General features: G+C 38.4%; 1 long non-coding RNA gene across 1 annotated transcript; it reads left to right on the forward strand.

Annotated features, from left to right (window-relative positions):
• The first annotated feature begins 7,905 nt into the window (after positions 1-7,905).
• On the forward strand, positions 7,906-8,738 carry LOC138108541 (uncharacterized). The gene is made up of 3 exons (XR_011149998.1): positions 7,906-7,956; positions 8,099-8,256; positions 8,549-8,738. It is a non-coding gene; the product is annotated as an uncharacterized lncRNA (long non-coding RNA).
• The last annotated feature ends 10,472 nt before the right edge of the window (positions 8,739-19,210 follow it).

The raw sequence follows: 19,210 nt of genomic DNA on the forward strand, positions 1-19,210 counted from the left end.
CTGTTATGGTTTGTTATTACTTGGAACATCTCTTCATGGTCTTGGATGGAATTTTTTGGGATTGTGCCATACATTGCTGCTTTTGTCAAAGGACATACTGAGCCACCATCCTTCACTTGAAAATTAATAGCAAAGAAATCAAGTCAGGATTTAAGCGTCTGCATGTTAGTCACTTTTCTTTTTTCAAAAGAACTTTAAAAACTTTATACATTTATTATGCATAGTGCTTTTTGGATTATTGAATTTGTAGCATTATGGTGAAGAGGGCAACTGACCTGAATGAGGACTTTTAGTCAAGTCTAACTTCTGAAAGGACACATATTATATTTATCATCTCACATTGCTTTTCTTACATCTCTGTTTGGGGTATAGGATGGAATTAGGGTTTTAATTACAGGAAAAAGATGATAATATTGATGTGTGTTCTGTTTTTATTATATTTGATGTCATCATCAGCCAATGGACTGAAAACCAGCTGTATAAACAAATCCCATATGCAGGATACCAAATGCATTCAGAACAGTGAGCTCATTTTCAAATCAGGTGGGATGTATATTAAAATTGCTAAAGATTTTGTTTTCCATTTTTCACGACCTTTGTCCATTAACATAAAGGTGAACACAGCGGTTTCATATTCTGCAGCAGGTATTCCCTTGCAAATGATTTGTTTTGTTACATTTTATTGTTGAAAAGGAAGGTGGGAGTGATGTTGCAATGCCATTAGTTAAAAGCTGGTAATCATCCCTTATGGAAAGGCCCTGGGGAGTTTAGTAAGCAAGAAATCAATAAAGAAGTATCTTATCAGGAAGAGATAATCTTCTGAAGTTGATTGAGGATTATCTCTTGTGTTATTTCTTAATGGACTCCAGTGATCTCTGCACCACAGATATTTATTTTATATAAAAAATTTTAAATCATTCTGAATAAAATTCATACAATAGCTTACAAAGTAATGTAAGCTGGGATCAAGAACATAAAAAAACAAAGAAAAAATGTTCTTCATTTTCTGATTTAGCCATAATTTTTATATTCATTGCAATAATGCTTAGTATAGGCATTGTTTTATCTGCTTACAATGCTATACAAATACTTTAAACCAAAAGTAGCCATTGGAAATAGACAATGTGGTCTCTCACATATAAACATAGAAATAAAAGAGACAGGGGTTAAATGAACCCTCTGAAACAGTCAGAAAATACCAGGGACGGAGGTCAGACATGCACCAATTCTAATCTAGATTTAACCCACTGCAACAACAGCTAAGTCCAGAGGGGTGGTAGAAGATAAACAGTTCAGGCAACATTATCTATAACCAGTGCAGTGGAAAGATAAAGGACAGTCTTTGTGATCTTTACATTGGTTAACTAATTTTTTTCTGCCTATAATATTCTATAATATATTTTAAAATATATTTCAATATAAAGGAAAGGCAGGGAAAACACAGACCTAACCATTTGATACAATCAATACAGAAGGAATAAACATACATTAAAATGGTGCCCCATGATAATCTACATCTAGAAGAGTCCTACCTACATTTGTTGGCTCATATTCCTTCTCTCTCCCCTTTTTCTCTGGTATGTCTCTAGTCTGGCCTTGCTAAAAAAGCCACCAAAAATAGAACACATTTATGGCTACTGAGTAAGGCTTCAACGTGGTTCTATTTGCACTGTTTATTTCAACTGATGATTTTTGTTCAGATGAGTATTAAAAAGTTCACTGAAGCATTTATTACTAATACATCATTTCAAAATTCCAGCTGCCTGCTTGCCTGGGAGAAGTCACATCTTACAACGACAAGTGAAAACAACATTATTCTGTTTAGTGCTTATCCTTAACATGATAACCATGGACAAGATGACTTCTTAATGAGAATGCAAAATTTCCATTAAAAAATCACCAAAGTTTTTATTCTGTTATCCAGGCTGACAATAGCAAAGCGTGAATTTCTTTCTATTTTGTCGGACATTTACCCAGTATCATTTTACACATTCTGTTGTGGGTGAAACCACATCATTTTCTGAAATGCATAGATACTGGTGATTTAGAGATCTTTAATATTCGTAGTCTCTAACTAGCATTTAACCTAAAAACAGGCACTATTTCCCTGTGTGGATTTCCTTGTGGAAGTTTTATATGTGCACACGAAGGTGCAGGGGTTTCCATGGCAACTAAGGGTTTGCAGAGTATTCAAGAAACTCTGCAAGTTAAAATTAGCTGAGATGGTCATGCATAGATGATAAGGGCTCTGGGCTATGCGAGTCTGTGCAAATTGTTTTTTTGAAATTTAGTGGAGGATGTTACAATCTAAACCCAATGTATAGGATATGTCAGTGGATAGAGCCATGGTAAATGTGGAGCGAATACAGAGAGCTGGCAGACTCTGGGCATCTGAGATAAATAGATTGGCTTTTAAAATACATTTTAAAAGAAAACCTAACTTTAAAATGTGTTAGAGAATGAGGAAAACTCATTCTGATTAATTAGAGTTAATGGAAATTAAATGGCTTAGGAACCTTCTTGTTTTCATTAAGTGAATTGTTCTTAAAAGAATCCCAGTTTATTTCTGAATATCCTTTCCTTTCCTGGACACTCTGTAGGTTGAGACCTCCAAGAGATCATAGATTTGTGTCCCCTGGGTCTTCATTTAGAGTAAACATTAGTTTAAATAAATCCCTCTAATAACAGTGTGGGATCTGTGGCAATTGGAGTAACACTATAGTTAACTTGTTTGATCTGTGTCTGATCTTGTCTTATATCCCAATAAAGAGGAGTATTTAAAGGTAGTACAATATATTGCTATACTTATGAGATAGAACAGTTTGTAATTATATACCTTTGTCTTATCTTGCATAATGAATTGTGCATCCTAATGCAGGACATGGTTTCATATTTTGTAGACACTATATCCTGAGGAAATGAGGGATACTGTTTGGGGGTTTCTCTGAACCAGGAGGTATAAAAAAGGTATATTCTTACTTCTACTACAGTCAGAAAGAGATCTGAAAAGAAGGTGTGCATTGTCTGGTCATTGCTTTAGGAGAATAAAATGTACAGTCAGTTATCGGTCATTACCTGCTTTCTGTCAGAACTACATTTTTTTAAAATTGTTTTTAATTTATTACCATTTCAAAAGAGTACAGGATAATGAAAATGCTCTTTCACTAAATATGCTAGTTGCTTGAAGATGCATAGGAAGGGGTACATGAAATGCTGGGATGAGAGAGATGTTTCTCATCCTGATATTATTTTGCTAATTTCAATGAAGCATAAATTCAGAAAAGTAGAGTTCTCTCAAAAATGATTTTTCTTCCACTGTGATGACTTCTGTATTGCTACAAAAATACATTCAGTGAATGCTAGAAAAAATACATCTAACAATAAAGCCACTGAGAATTAAGGGGGCATTGTCAATACGGATGCTCTCTCCTGCGGCTGGAGGTTGAAAAGTGTCCTCACTCACAGACCTGCCTCCTGTTTGCTACCAACCCAGCAAAAGAGCCCAACATCTCGTGTGAAAAGAACAAATTGTAGCAAGAATTGTGTAACACTCAGAAGCATCCAGGCACTGAAAAACAGAGCCATGTTAAGACACTGGAGGAAAAAGATTCAAATAAGAAGAGAAGGCAGCTATTAGCCAAATGAGTTTCACATGCATATGCTGTATGATGCAGATCAGTCTAACTCAGAGTCTGTACCTTATATAAGAATGAGAAAAATGACAAAAGTGAAGCAATGTCTCTGCACGGAAGAGAGGCTGAAAATCCTGGCACTGCATATTTTAGCAAGAAGACAAGGATACAGGATAAAAAAAAATCTTAAAAGCACATGTAAAAATGAGATGTGTCAGGACTACTCTTTCTGTAAGATAGTGAAAGAACAAGAAGATAACTTACTATTTAATTTCCCCCTTTCCAGCTCACCAGAGGGAAAGCAGCTTTATGGGAGTTGCTGCCTAACTTCTTACTCCTTGCATGTCAGTATCTCATGCTCTGTTGTGGGTGATAAGGAATTGTAGCAGACGATTGACAATAGTGCATTGCCAATAGGCAGAGTTTTCTATCCTCTTAAAGTTACAAAGGAGCCAGGGTAAACCCCTCTGTAGAAACAGGAGGAAACAGGGCATCAGTCTGACCAGATCTCTGACTGATACATTAGGATTGCACAGATACACACTGATATGCTGTTTCTATATCTTAAATATAAATGTATAGCATTTTCTTCTATCTTGTTACATATTTAGTATACTGAAACACAGGATGCTGGTTTTTTTGAGAGAACTGGAAAGGCCTGCAGCAAAAAGCCATGTATCACAGTGAATTGTTTGAGAAACAGCTGCTATTGGAGAAAGTACGTAATTGTATTAGCTGTGCACTTGTGCAGTATTTTTCAATTTTAAGTACTCGTTCTAAAGAAAAAGATTTGTTTTGCACAAAGTTATTTTCAGCAAGCAGTAACTTGGCCAGATCTAAACTGATTTTCATCAACACATTGATATAATAATCCTCTCTGAGGACTATTTTGCTAAAAACTATTTTCTAGCCAAGGAGTTGCAGAACTGCATCTATTTAAAAGCATGCATATGTACACACACACACACACAAATACTTATAATATGTTTCTTTACTCATTCAAGATCCAAAATTGCTTTATCATGGGCAACAGTGACCTGCATCCAACAGGCAAAAATCTTCTGGAAGGAATAAATGGAAAAAAGAAAAACATAATGGCAGCACTTTCAGCATCTCTCTGAAAATGTTTACAGCTAGAATGTTACAAGTCAAAATGACGAAAAGCACAACTGGCCATTTTTTTTCTCAAATACAGGTTTTTATAACACTAAGCAGCAAACTGACTTGTGGATTTTACCCTGTAATAGGCCCAACTACAGCTGAGTACAATTAATGACCTTTCACAAGATGTACAGGGGATCAGTAAATTACAGACATTGGAATCAGAGTATCCTATGCAAACCACATTAGATGCTATTTTAGACCATTCTACTTGAAACAGCCTGCTTGCTTTGGTCAACAAAGGCCATTAGGATCTCTTCCCTGCCATATTGTATACAGGAAGTGAATGACAGCTAAATCCTAACAATTAGGACAATTGTATCTTTATCTTAAAGGGTGACCTTAGGAGTATGCAAGCTATAGATCTGCAAGACAGTCATAAAGCAACCACCATCTACATTAATGATAATAATAATAATAACTGAAGATGGAATAGGATGTGACCTGCCGCAAGAAAAATGTTAGTGACATAGGGAAAGTTTCCATGGGAACAACATAAAAAATTCTAAAATATATCTGTGTTCAGTGAGAAAAAATTTGGTCAGACATAAGCTTGTCTCACAGCAGAGTGCCTTTCACAGCTAATGGGCTCACTGAATAGGTGCTGCCCAAACCCTGTTAGCATCACTGCTTATGTTTAACCTACATGTCTGCTGTGTCTGTCTTCCCTCCAGCAGCTCTTACAGCATCTGCTGTGCAAGCAGCAGGCAGAACACACACAGACCAAGCAGGCACATGAAGGAATCCATTACTTATTCAGGGGGCTTTCATATCTGGTGTCAATCAGCTATTTTGCAATAAATGTTCCTGGGCAAGATCCCAGTCTTGTCTATATCTCTGAAAATCGAGCTACTTCCATTGATTTCTGTGGACATCATGGGAACTAAGTTGGGAAGAGAATCAAAGACAGCAGTAGTGAAATGTCTCATTGTATTCTTCATAATGTAGATATAAATGTTGTAAACATGCTTGGTTTTGCCAAACCCTGGTATTTATTCATAGAACTGCAGCAGAAACAGTGCAAAGAATCTGAACACCCATTTCCCTGGCTGGGCCTCAAGTGCTTTGTGTTCTGTTCCTTTCATACTTGTTGACTTTTAAATTCTGGATGGATTTTTGCTTCTTGATGTTCTGTCTTCCTATGTTTTCCAAGCTCTTCACCTGGCTCTCCTCTTCCATTCCCCAGCCATTCTTTCAGTCTTCCTTAGCATCTCTCTGAGCTTAATTTTTGTTCCCATTGTTTTGTAGGCAGCTCATGGACATCAGTGTACCACTACATTAGTGTAGATGCTCTTCTAAGACAGTGACCTTAGAATGTATAGAGGGAAAGTTTCTGTCACAGTCTGGGTAGCACATAAATTTCTTAGACTCAAGGTTTCACACAGAGTGAAAGTACCCTCCACCTTCCACTAGCCCAAGTTACTCAAAGCCCCATCCAAACCAGCCTTGAACACTTGGGACATCCACAACTTCTCTGGTAACCTGCTCCGGTGCCTCACTACACTCTCTCACTTCTTTCATTTTAAAAACATTCACTCTTGCCCTGTCACTGCCTGCCCATGTAAAAGGCTTTTTATAAGCCTCCTTTAGGTACTGGAAGGTCTCCCCGGACCCTTCTCTTCTTCAGGCTCAACAACCCAAGCTGTCTCAGCTTGTCTTCACAGGAGAGTGTTCCAGCTTGCTGATCATCTTCAGGGACCTGCTCTGGACTTCTCACATCCTGCACACAGGTCCACCTCCATGTTATGTTGGGGCCACAGAGTGGATGCAGCACTGCAGGTGAGGTGGCTGATGATGCTGTAAGGAAAAATGTCCATTGATCTTGTACAACTGTCCAGTGTTTTTGTATGATTACACAGCTAAAAGATGAAGATGTACCAGTGCTTGGGGGAATCACATGATGTGCCTACACTGTGCACTGTGAGCATAAACTCTGGTCCAACCCTATGTGAGACCTGTCCACTTTGTTCAGGCCTCAACCATATTTCATAATGGTAGAAAAGTGACTTTCGGGAACAACTGGAGAAAACTTGTATTCACACTAGTCCTGAGTGTGTATTTATTCACAGTGTAATACTCCATATTTACCCAGCAAGAAAATATTATGGATCAGAATTTCAGAATGGTAAATGTCCCTCAGTTATTAATATACTATTTCACTGAGTAAGTAATGATTAATTCAGCATCCCTGACATTTATTTTTTAGAGATTTTACGAGTATTAATATACACAGTTGTAATTTAGTGAAGATAATTTAATTTTGTCTCCTTTTTACCACTTTTAAGCACATCCCAGACCACATCATTTGAATGTGCATACAGCATAGTATGAACTCATTCATTTCCTTACCCTGCAGCATTTACAATATTTTCTTGGCCTCTTTGCTATGAGATAGACATTACATCCAAGTAATATTTTTCTATTTATGAATGTCAGAGAGACTCTGAGATTATTACTCCTCTGGAACATGTGGTAATTTATAGACATTTCTACCTTTGGCTTCCATCCAGTTCAATACACCTAAGAGAACAAACCCCCACAAATATAAAACCTGCTAAAGCTGCAGTGTCTCAAGCCTGGTTGCAAAAGGGAAAGATGTGGCCAGTAACAGGTGATGCCAGTCAATTAATTATTTTCTTCAGCTTTTTTAGCAGTTTGTGATAGCTGGTTGAATAAATCCTTAGGATTAATTCAGTGGAGAGCTTTGGGAAATTCTGGAGACTCTTGTGCAACTAACGTGTTCCACCAAGCCCATTTCAGTGTGTTTCCTTTTTTTCATACTGGTTTAAAGTATTTGTACAAAATGTAGTAGAAGATAACTCTCCCAGGAAGTTCCCAGGGCAAATGTTAGGATTATATAACGACTGAAATGCCCAGCAAGTTTTTTTAAAAAGAAATACAGACTAAAGAAGAGATTTAACTGCGTGTGTACCCAAAATATTAATTTTATCCAGATTGTAGAATTATTCAGTGAGCATTAAAAGAGATAGACATACCTTAAAGCTTGTTGGGGCACCAACAGGAACATTCTTAAAGTTCTCACTTAGAGCTCAAGTATCTGACTCAAGACTTGAGGGAGTTTCCTCCCTACCTCTGGGATCTAGAACATGGAGTCCACCCCAGTGCTCAGGCCTTCACAGCTCATCTTGGGAAAAATGATCAGGTCAACACCTTTTCAAATCAACAATCAGGGTGGTTACAGCTGATGTTACCACCCCACCTATTTTGTATGTAACAGCACACAGGTTTGCCCAGATGTCCAGCATAATGTGAGATCAAGCTTCAACATCTTCTTCCATCTGTAGGGAGTGACTGAAGTCCAGCCACTCCATGTGTGCTCCTGGCTACACTGCATGCAGAGAGTGATGCAAGATTCAGGGCAGAAGGCAAGGATACAATAAAGGAGAATGACTTAAACACGAGAATTTGGAACTAAACTGCAAAGGAATGGATCTTGTTTCTGGTAAGGCTGGGAATGGCCATCAGTCCATATCTCTTTATCCAGCTATCCCAGCTCAGTCCATAATCACTCTCCTGGCTGTTGCACTTGCATTTGCTTTTCAGAGTTTTTCAGTTGTGATAAGAGGATTATTGTGTTGCAAAGCAAATGAAAACTCTGCAAAATCCACAGTGTTAAGCCAATAAGAGATGTCAGTTTATAGAAAATATGGGATCACAATGGAGAAGTTAACAAAATATCTTTATGTAATTAAAAGGTGGACAATCATTGACATGTGTTTTATTATTTCTTCCAGAGATGCAGAGAAGAATGAGAGGTCATCTACATCAGATGAATAACAGTCAACATAGCACAAGAATGTAAAGCTTACTAGTATTTGACAGAATGAATTGTTCTCAAATTTTTGCAGCAAAACTGTCTTTAAGCAAGATGTAGGTAATATTAGAGTAATTGAAAGCAAAAATTAAAAAAACCATGTTTCTTAAATATCGAAGCAATATAGCTAAAGATAGAAATCATACTGCTGACTTTGTGTGTCTTAACAATGTGAATACTCATAAAGATGAAAAAGGCCAATAATTAACTAATCTATGCATATATCCATCTGGAATTATCAATATTAACTAGTACTAACACGTGGATAGAACTAATTTGATTTATAATGAATGAACAGCATCTGGTGATTGTAAAACCCCATCTGTTGGACAGAAAAGTCAGTTCACTCTTCGGGTTGCCACAGGCAGGTTATTTGTGCCCTCTTCACACTGGAAAAAGATTTCTCAGTTTAGATCATTTCCTTGCAATGAAGCTCTGCTTTTCTTGGACTCACTGATGAAAGCCCATTTATCTGGTATAATTATTGTGTGTATGTATATATATATATATACATACATATATATATGTATATATATATAAACATATATATATATGTTTATATATATATACACACACACTAAAACTTTTCCAGTATAAAAATGTCACAAGAAATCCCACACTCTGTCATTATTATGCCAGGAACGGCTTCTCCAATATGGACCTGAACTCATCCTAAAAAATTTTCCACAGGCAGCATTAAATGGGATTACGGAGGAGGCTTAAAGACGCAGATAGCTTGAAAATAGGAAATTTCCTGAAAAAACCTATTGAAATTTCACAGAACCAGAGGACGCTGTGTGTCAAATTTGAGCTGCATTACCTTGAAAATTGTGTTCAGTGCCCTGGAGTATTATTCTCAATTACATCAAAGCATCTGCAATACTCTGAGAAATGTCCTAGAGGTACAGGAGACAGCCTGACTGACAGCAAATGTAGAAAAGGTTTTCTCTCATATTTATATGCTGATTGTGTCAAGCCATTTTTCTGGTACTTCTGTGCTCCAGGACTGCTGACTAGTTCAGTTTGAATGCTGGAAGTAAGCATATTTATGAAGTATCCATGTGAGACAGTAATTGAGCGGTGGAACAAGTTGTCCATCCTTGGAGATAACAAAACTTGACAGGTCTTCAGCAACTGAGATTAGCCCTCCTCTGGGCAGGGGATGGACTGGAGGACCTCCAGAAACCCTGCAAAACTGAACTAGTGTATGAGTCTCTGAGATAAACTCACTATACCCCAACAGAAGCAGGACGTTTGTGCTCTTCAGTCCAGCACCTTAATTATTTTGAGATTTGGCTCAGGAGAACCCAGAACTAAAATGATCCTTCAAATTGTTAACACAAATCTAAATAGTCTTAACAATTCAGACACAACTCTCTGTCTCAAATACTGAGTATAGTACCAAATAGAGTGCTGCTTATATGTACCTGTGTTTTCCAGATGGATTCTTGAGGGGCTTGAGAGATATTGTTATAGCGCTCCTGTGAAGTCACCTGGTAATCCTCAAAATTGCTAATTCCAGGCAAGCAGCTGCTTGTTCACCCTTTCCTACCACCTGGTTTTATTCTTAGCCTGGAAAGACCTTGGTTAGAAGAGACAAGGTAGTTCATTTTCCATGCCCAATTAGTTCTTGGTTTTCTTACAAAGCGTCCAGAAGGGAGGGTGGTTTTACAGTGGGGTGTTTGTCTGCCAAGGATTGGCCTGGGATCATTAACTCCTTTCACATGGACTAGCAGGCATGAAATAGTAGCAACTTCTGTTGTTGTTATCTCTGAGTAAGGCTGAGCACTGGCCTAGAAGAGGCAGGAGTCCTCTCCCACAGCTAATCCTCTGCGCCACTGCCTCCCCCTTGAACATGCATCTTCCCTCTCAGCTACTTAAGTATGCTGTAAATCTCTGCAGCAACTGGCTGCTCTCCGGAGTGGCTGCAGCATGCAATACAGTCTGCATAACCCAGACAAGAGCACAAGTTTTGTGAAGAAATATGTTTGACATTTCAAAACAATGTAGTGAGGTTATTTTTATTCCTGCTTTTTTTGTGCATAGTTCCAGTGGATGGAGATGAGAATCCTGTACACAGGAGACACTCCTACTTGTCTTTTGCAGGGAGGCACTTGACTCTTGATTTGTAAACCACCATAGCAGCTAAATTTCCATGCTCATCTTCCTAATACCTTTGCTGGAGGTTTTTTTCCGATTGATACTTAGTTTAGGAAGGCATATGAACAAAGTACCATGCCAACTCTAAGCAAATGTAAGAAATCTTGAGGTACATTGCAAGAGGCTTTATTGTTAAAAATACTTACTTCAACCTTACATACAAAAATTTAACCAAAAGGCACCCAGAAAGTATAGCATCTTTGGATAATAAGACTTACCAAGTTTGTTGTACATGGACCTCAACAGTAACAAAAAAAATCTGAATTTAAAAAAGGTAGTAAAAACAGTTGTCTTGGGCAATCCAGCTAGAGGACATAAAAAAATAAATGAGAAAACAACAAAACAAGTTCTGTGACATTTGCAGGAGTGAGTGACTAATTTACTCATGACAACAGGAAATATCTAATCATATCTGATGAGATGCAGTTCAGAGAATTGCATCAGTAACATGGGAGACAGAGAAGCTTACACCACTACATAATCAACATGGATTTATTTATAAGCATGCCACCTTCCTCCTTCGGTGAGTAGCAGTAAAAGATTTGCTAATCTTTTTTAAAGCCAAGCATTAAAACATGAATCAAGATGAAAAGATGGTATACACTTTTCTGCTCAGCTTTATCTTTTTTGTTTTGTATTGTTTCTTAAGAAAAGTTCTTCATGTAGTTTTCCAGAAGAAATATATTCCAGATATTTAGTAATATAAAATTTTTAAAATATAAGATAAATTTTAATATAATTTTTTTAATATAAGGGTTTTTTTCTGAATTTATGTGATCTTGCATGTGTCTTAAACTTTGCTCTTAAACTGTCTGAGCACTCGATTCCTCACATTCTTGCAGCACAAATGGCTACTTACCAACTAGATAGAAAGTAAGTATCAAATCACTTGTTTGTGGTAGTGAAAGTCCTTCTTACATTCATTCTCAAGGGCAAGAGAGGGAGGAATGAGGCCCAGAAACTCTGAGTGCTAACAAACAGAGGTTCCAAGGTGTTCTTAAGATGTAGAAGTGGGAATTCTGATTGAACAAACAGTGCAGTCACCCCGAGAAGTTCTGGAGTCTCTGTCCTTAGAGATGCTCTGGTCCCAGCCTGCTAAGGCCCTAAGCAACCTGCTCTGACTCTAAAATATGATTCTGCATTGAGAGGAGGCTGGACCAGGTGATCTCCCTGGGTCATTACTGGACTAAATTCCTTCATGCTTCTACGCTTTTTGGGTTCTTTTCTAACATCCAGTCTGTGAGGTGATCTTTGACAATCCTCTCCATATAAAAGAACAAAACTTCCATTCCAGTATCTTGCACTCTGAAAATATCAGGAAATATCAGTAAAAATTCCCTTCCTTCTCAAACCATGCCTGGCTTTTTTTTAAGAGTACTATTAGGTCTAAGTCCTCTGAAATGTGTTCTGGCATTACAAGGGCAGTCTTTCCCTTTTGAATTTTCAGTATTCCAAATTATTTAAGTATTAAAAGATAAGAACAGCTTTATCAGGTCAGATCAAAGGTCCATGTGGTCCAGCATAATTTCTCTGGTCAAGGTAATAGTGGATGCCTAGAGATGCGTGTAAATGTAGCACAGGTACATAGGAACACTTCTCCCATGTATTTTCCCAGACAGTATCTCTTTTTGATCCCATAAAAATTTTAGCTTTTCAATGGTGAATACTGAAAGTAGTGGAAAAGAATCCCACCTCTCACCTACAAATTGTACGGGGAAGTGCTGTTTGTTGCTTGTTTCGATCGTCTGGCTTCCAGCTTTGATTGGTAAACTTAGTCCTTGTTCTGTAAGAGAGTGACAAGTGTTCTTTAGTCACTTTCCCATAGTGCTTAGACTTCATTAGATCTCATTTTTTTAGGTTTGACGAATCCTCATCCATTTAATTGTTTTCCCTACTGGAAGCAGTTCAAACCTTTGATCATCCCTGCTGACCATGGTTTACACTGCAGCAGTTTGATGGTTTCTGCTTTCATTATTGTTTCCTAATTTATCCTAGCATGCAGTGTGCTTTCTGCCCATTACTGAGCACTAAGGTATGTTCTCATAGCTCTGCCTATCACAGCTGACACATAACTTTCTAGAACATAGAAGCTACCATATATTTAGGACTGCTTGTTCACTGCCAATTATTTCCTCTTTATTTGTATGGAATTTCACCTGCTATTTTGTGAAAATCTTTCTAGGTATTTTGAGAACTTCCAACAATTTATACCATCAGCTTTCACAGAATCACAGAATTACAGAATAACAGAACCACAGAATCACAGAACTGTTAAGGTGGGAAGGGATCTCTGGAGATCATCTGGTCCAACACCCCTGCCAAGGCAGGGTCACCTGGAGTGGGTGACACAGGAATGCATCCTGGTGGGTTTTGAGAGAGGGAGACTAATACTGTATCCCACAGCTGTATGGAGGAGAGAAGATCCAACAGGTAGGAATTGTGCAGCAAGATTGATTTATTTGTTTTACAAACTCTTTTATGGACTTTTTTCTTCATAGTCTAATTGGACAAAGGATCAGCTACCCCTTGGGTGATTGGCTAAAATCCTAAACATCCATTGTCAAAATATTTTTCTACTGTACTATAATCAAGGCTTTGCAAGGCCACAGGTGTTCATAGTTTTTAGAACTCTGCTAATCTCTTCGCGAGGGAGAAAAGTATCCCACGAGCTTAGAAAGAAGCAAGAAAAATTCTTGCTAGCAGCAATATTGTATCTACAGGAGACTCCACAACCTCCCTGGGCAGCCTGTTCAGTGCTCTGCCACCCTCAGTGTAACGAAGTTCTTCCCATGTTGAGGAGGATCTTCTTGTGTTTTGGTTTACGGCCTCTGTTTCTCATCCTGAAATTGGGAACCACTGAAAAGAATCTGGCACCAACTTCTTGGCACCTGCATTTGAGGTCTATCTATGGACTGATGAAATCCCCTCTCGCTCTTCTCGTCTCTAGACTAAACAGGCCAAGCTCCTGCAGTCTCTTCTTATGAGAGAGATGCTCTAGACTCCTTATTGCCTTTATGGCCCTGCAGTGGATCCTTTCCAGTAGCTCCTTGTTTTTCTTGAACTGTGGAGACCAGAACTGAGCACAGCAGTCCAGCTGTGGCCTCACTAGGGCAGAGTAGAGGGGGACAATCACCTCCCTCAAGCTGTTGGCCACACTCTTCCTGATGCACCCCAGGTTACTGTTGGCCCTCCTGGACACGAGGGCACACTGCCAGCTCAATTTTTATTGCTCGGGTAAATTTCAAATTTTCATTTTTATTGCTCAGGTAATTTCCTTTATCTGCAGATGTTACCTCCCCATTATACATCTGCCTTCCAGATCACATTTATGAATATTTTTAATGGCACAGGCTTTTTTACAAGTCTCTGTGGGACTTCTCTAATAAGTCCCCCTCTGCTTTTAAAATTATCATGAAATTTGCCCTTTGATTTTTGTTTTGTTGTTGTCATTTTGGCAGCACACTGTTCAGAAATGGCCAGTTGTGGCACAACGTTGGGTTCACTGGGAGAAAACAGAAGGACTAATGTTAAAAAAATTTTTGTGATTCTTAGTTTTTTCTCAATGAATTCCTGCCCAGAACATTTTTTGCCGCTCAGTAGCTCTGCTGAGGTCAATAACCAGGTGTAAGTGGAAGTGCAAAATCAGTGCAATGAAAATGCAGGCCTTAGTGATATAGATCTAAATACTTACAAGCTTCTAATATTATACTTCAGGTATTTAATTCTTCTGTTATTGTTATATATTTATGTCCTTTATATTTCTCACGAGAGAGAAAATAGCAATTTTTAAAACTTGGAACATTTCTTTTGATACAGAACATCTTGAAGATGAAAATACATATTCTAAATGTCATCAATTCTGTATAGAGGTCTGTGTGTGCCAGTTTTCTGTGGTCCTAAGACCACACTTTGTTGAACCAAAGCTTTCATTTAAAGATGAACAGAGCACCCTACTGTCCCCATCCCAGAGCTGTTCAGACAGTCCTTGAATAAGCATGAAACTATAGAGTGATGCCCCGAGTCTGCAAAAATCCTGAAATTACTCTGGGAAAATCTGAGGACTTTGGAGATTTCCATTTTAGAAGAAAATCCTACAGAAACCTCATGGTCATCAACAGTGTGAAATAGCTTTTTTTTTCCCCCTGATGCCACGAAAATCAGAATTTCTGCCATAGAATTTGCTATTTTTTGTAACCAAGAAGACATATACACATATTTATTTCCTTTCCTGCCCTGTCAGGATCTCTCATCCTCTGCTTTCTGGATGGGGGTAAACCTGTCCCCTCCTTGGGTCCAGGCAGCTGCAGCTTGACTGGGCTGAGGATAGGAGGCAGGATGCCGAGTCTGGCCAGGGAAGGCAGGCAGAGAGGTGGGGAGTGATGGAGAAAGCCTGGTTGCTGTCTCAAGTAACCATATACTAATTTTATTTTCATGAGTATTTTTACCTGTGAACCAGTGTTGTGATGCACATATGCTGGTGTTAGAAAGGGAAAACCTGATCCCATTTAAATCAACAGATATTTTCTTAGTGGTATCATGATCTCTTTCAAAGGGTATTTAATGACAGTAAAAGAAATTACGCTTGCTGCAATATTTAGAGATAAATATCAACAGAACTAAGTACCATCATGTCAACAATTACAAAGAGTTCAGTTTTTTCTAGAACAGAATCTTAGGTATTAGAAAGAGAGAACAATATAAAAGAATATTATCAAGACTCATTAAACTCTGACTGAAAATATTTCCAGATGTGGAGTGGTTTTTTGCTTTGTTTTGTTTTTAGTTGCATGCAATTTGGATCCAGTTCTTGGTAATAGTATTTGCTGTAATAAATGAGAAAATTTTCACTACATTTTATACTCAACAATAACTAATAAATAACAGCAGAGCCTGTTTCTGATCTTATTTCAGTTTTTGAAAGTGAGTGTGATCAGTAGATGGACACAGATGTATGTTAAGTGAGATCAGAGTCGTAATCTCTGCTGAAACACAGCAGTGCTCATTGCAATATTAGCATAGTTATGCTTGAAGTCTGCTTAACTTTTCACTTTCTCCGCCATTCCACTAGAAAATAAACTCTCCTGTGTTTAAGATAATCTGAAATACTGACTGTACATTTGGGGATAATTGCTGTCTGACACCCCTGGAGACAACATACAAATCTTATGACCTAGAAAGAAATAAAAATAGAAATGATACTACAATATAGACTTTCATCCAAAGGTAATGGGAGCTGCAAGCCTCATCTACAGAAAGAATTATTATGGCAAGTGGACATAGAGCTGAAGCGGAGGTTTGCCTGACCCCACTTAGAGACCATCTCTATTTGTGCTCCAAGAACACTCCTGAGGGATTTGTTGAAGTTTGTAGACTACATTGGGACAGCCTAGGTGTTCACAAATTGGCTGCAGTGCCATTACAGTGAAGTTCACCTGGAAAGAGGATTGTGCTGAGGAGGGAGATGAGAATCTGGCCCTATGAATCCCCAGGTTTCTTTGAGTGACCTCTTTTAGAAAGAAGCTGTTTGGTGTTTATGCAAAACAGCATCTGACAGCTTGAAAGAAATGCTGTTTTTCATCTCATGCCAAAATTCATAAAATTTTGGATAGAAAAGTACATTTTTATGATGAAGGTAAGAATTTATTGGATAATAAATTATTTGTTAAATTCCAGTGATGTGTTGGAACCTGACAAGGATTATAGTTTTGCTGTCAATTCAATTACCCTACACTTGAGGAAGCTGGTTTAATTATTTGTTTCTGGATTAATTAAAAGGCGCTTAAGTCAGTGCAAGTTTTACCCCTGATATCAATGAGATCAGTCCCAGGTCCAAGTTACCTTAACTCTAAGCATGATAAATAAAAAGCAGGTTTTTCAGAAATGCCATCACTCACAGCCACACAGTTAATCTTGAGCTGCCAGAGCCAAACACAACGTAACAGCAAACTCACTCAAGAGTGTGGTATGTGCTTATCCTGAGGTCTGGTAAATTCCAGGGAGAGCAGGGACCCTTACACTGTAGGTAAGGATAAAGAAGGTTGAAATGCATAAAGTGGACTTTTGTTACTGTAAACTGAACAGAGAATGTGGCCATAAGAAGCTGAAGTCACATGAGAAGACTAAAGGCACAATTTAGAGAAGACCACATGGGAGAGAAGTGGTCCCCAGGAGATAGGAGAGAGATAGGCAATAAATAAGAACTAATGTCTTCCCTGCTGCTCCTCTCCTTTCCAACTGCATGTGGAAGAGATCTGTAGGGCTGGGGACATTAACCACTGGTCCTTTATGGGATCACTCATGCAGGCAGAGGCCCCACTTTAACTCCACAAATTGGACTTTATTTCCTCCAGTTCCAAGGCCTATTCTTGAGATTCCAGTACCTTCATATACATCACAAATACTTTTCAGGGGAAGAACAAACTTGCCTAGTTCCTCCTAAAAGTCCTGCTCAAAAGTATGTCAGTGACATTGAGCTCCTTCAAGCCCAGTCAGAAAATAAACATCAAGAAAGGATTTTTCATTTCATTTAGTCATCCTAAATGGTTGTAAACCCAAGCCTGTACTGAGAAACCTTCTGCTCTGCCACGTTTCATGGCTCCTTCTGAGCCAAACTTTGCTTTTTGTGGTTTTTGCTGGATTGTGCCTTTTCAAAGTCCAACTGCAGACACCTTGCTGCAAACCGTTCAATCACAGAGAGCAAGCTTTATATCTGCAAGAGAAGCTGGGTCCCCCACTTGCTATTTCCCTCCAATTCAACCACATTCTCAGAGACAGTGGTATGAATACCTGTCCTCCAACTCAAGCTACACAGAAGAACAGGATTATGGAATGAATATGGAATCAGATATTCGAGGAGTGGAATGTGAAGTCAGGTATGTAAGCACACCTCTGCAAGCTAGCAAGGTGATGACATTCCTACATAGCTTATTTTCAGGAGATAGTATTTGAACAAAGTCACCACAGTTTAATTAATCCACTTTCAAAAGATGATCAGTTAGTGTTTAGATGATGAATCCCTGAACAACTGGCTAAATAGCAATCACTGTGCACCAAACTTTTCTGAAAAAAATCTATACTGGCCCAATTAATAAAAAGAGAAAACTATGAAGTGACATAGAGTGACATCAAAATAGTTAGATCAGCTAAACATGAGTGTTAGTTGGATGGGGAATGTCTCCATGACAGCAAGATATGTAAGATACATACTCCATCTATCCCAGTTTACATTTTCTTGAAATGGGAATAACATTGGCTAGATCATGGGGCTATTAAATTTACTACCACTAGTTTGTCTGTTAATATTTTTCTGGCTCTTTCAAGGTGATGTGATAATTATTAGGAGAACATCTAATCAGGAATTTCATCAGAGATTGTGAGTTTTCCTTCAAGATGGAGACATTAAAATGCACACAGAGCAACCAGAGGCTATTAGTCTTCTAAAGAATTTTTCTTTTGCCCTCAAACAGAATAGTAAGTGTGTTTTCCCAGCTTTAGTTACATAGTGTCTCCCATGTTTTATTTCACTAAAAAGATCTTTTGAAGATCCTGTATTGGGAAAATACTCCAGACATAAAAGAAGTTCCCCCCTTGAGAATTGCTGAGATGAAATGCAAGCAAAATTAGATTATAGATTGCTCAGAAACAGAGTATATGTTCTCTGAATTTCTCTCTTGAATATTTTCTGAACAAGACTCCCCCTCTTTGGAGAGAATGATGTGTGTGTTAAAAACCCAAGACACAACTGATGGCAGGCATCTTCACACCATGTACCAAAAATATTGCTAACTTACTGTAAGGTGGTACTACTTAGTTCCATATCTAACTACTGGAATGGGTTTTTCTTCCTTAATACTGTCTCAAATAAATTGGCAGTACTGAGCAGTCCCAAAGACAAAGGTAATGCCACAGCTTATATACAACAAAGGAGATGGTTTGTCACCCGACTCTTTTCCATCCCTTCACAAACCTTCTGGTATTCTTTCTAAGCCCTGGGTGCTCTCAGTTGTTCCTTCACATGCCATGTGCCCCTGACATTCCCCTTCATGATAGCTTCAAGTGACTTCCATGTGCTGCTCTTTCTTCTGCTCCTTATAGACTCCTTCTGTGCCCTACAGGTACCATTGCATGCCACAATGGAAATATCTGCATGGAGGATAAGGCACTTGGGTGTGCGGTGACTTGGGCAAACTTCTTGTGAAATCAAATTAATATTTTGCTTTTTTTGTTTTTTTAATTGACAGAGGTTTCATGTGACAATCATGGTGCTGCTAGATTATGTTCACAATCGTGCTGGACCGCAAGAGTCCCTGGATGTACCTTTCTCTTGAAGGGTAAAAAAATGGTGTCATCAAAGATACACTGCCTTAGGCATCAAAAGTAGACATTATTCATGGCAAACTGTTTGTGTTTGTGATCTAGCTCC

This window comes from Aphelocoma coerulescens, chromosome 3 (genome assembly GCF_041296385.1).
Source record: "Aphelocoma coerulescens isolate FSJ_1873_10779 chromosome 3, UR_Acoe_1.0, whole genome shotgun sequence".
NCBI lineage: Eukaryota > Metazoa > Chordata > Aves > Passeriformes > Corvidae > Aphelocoma > Aphelocoma coerulescens.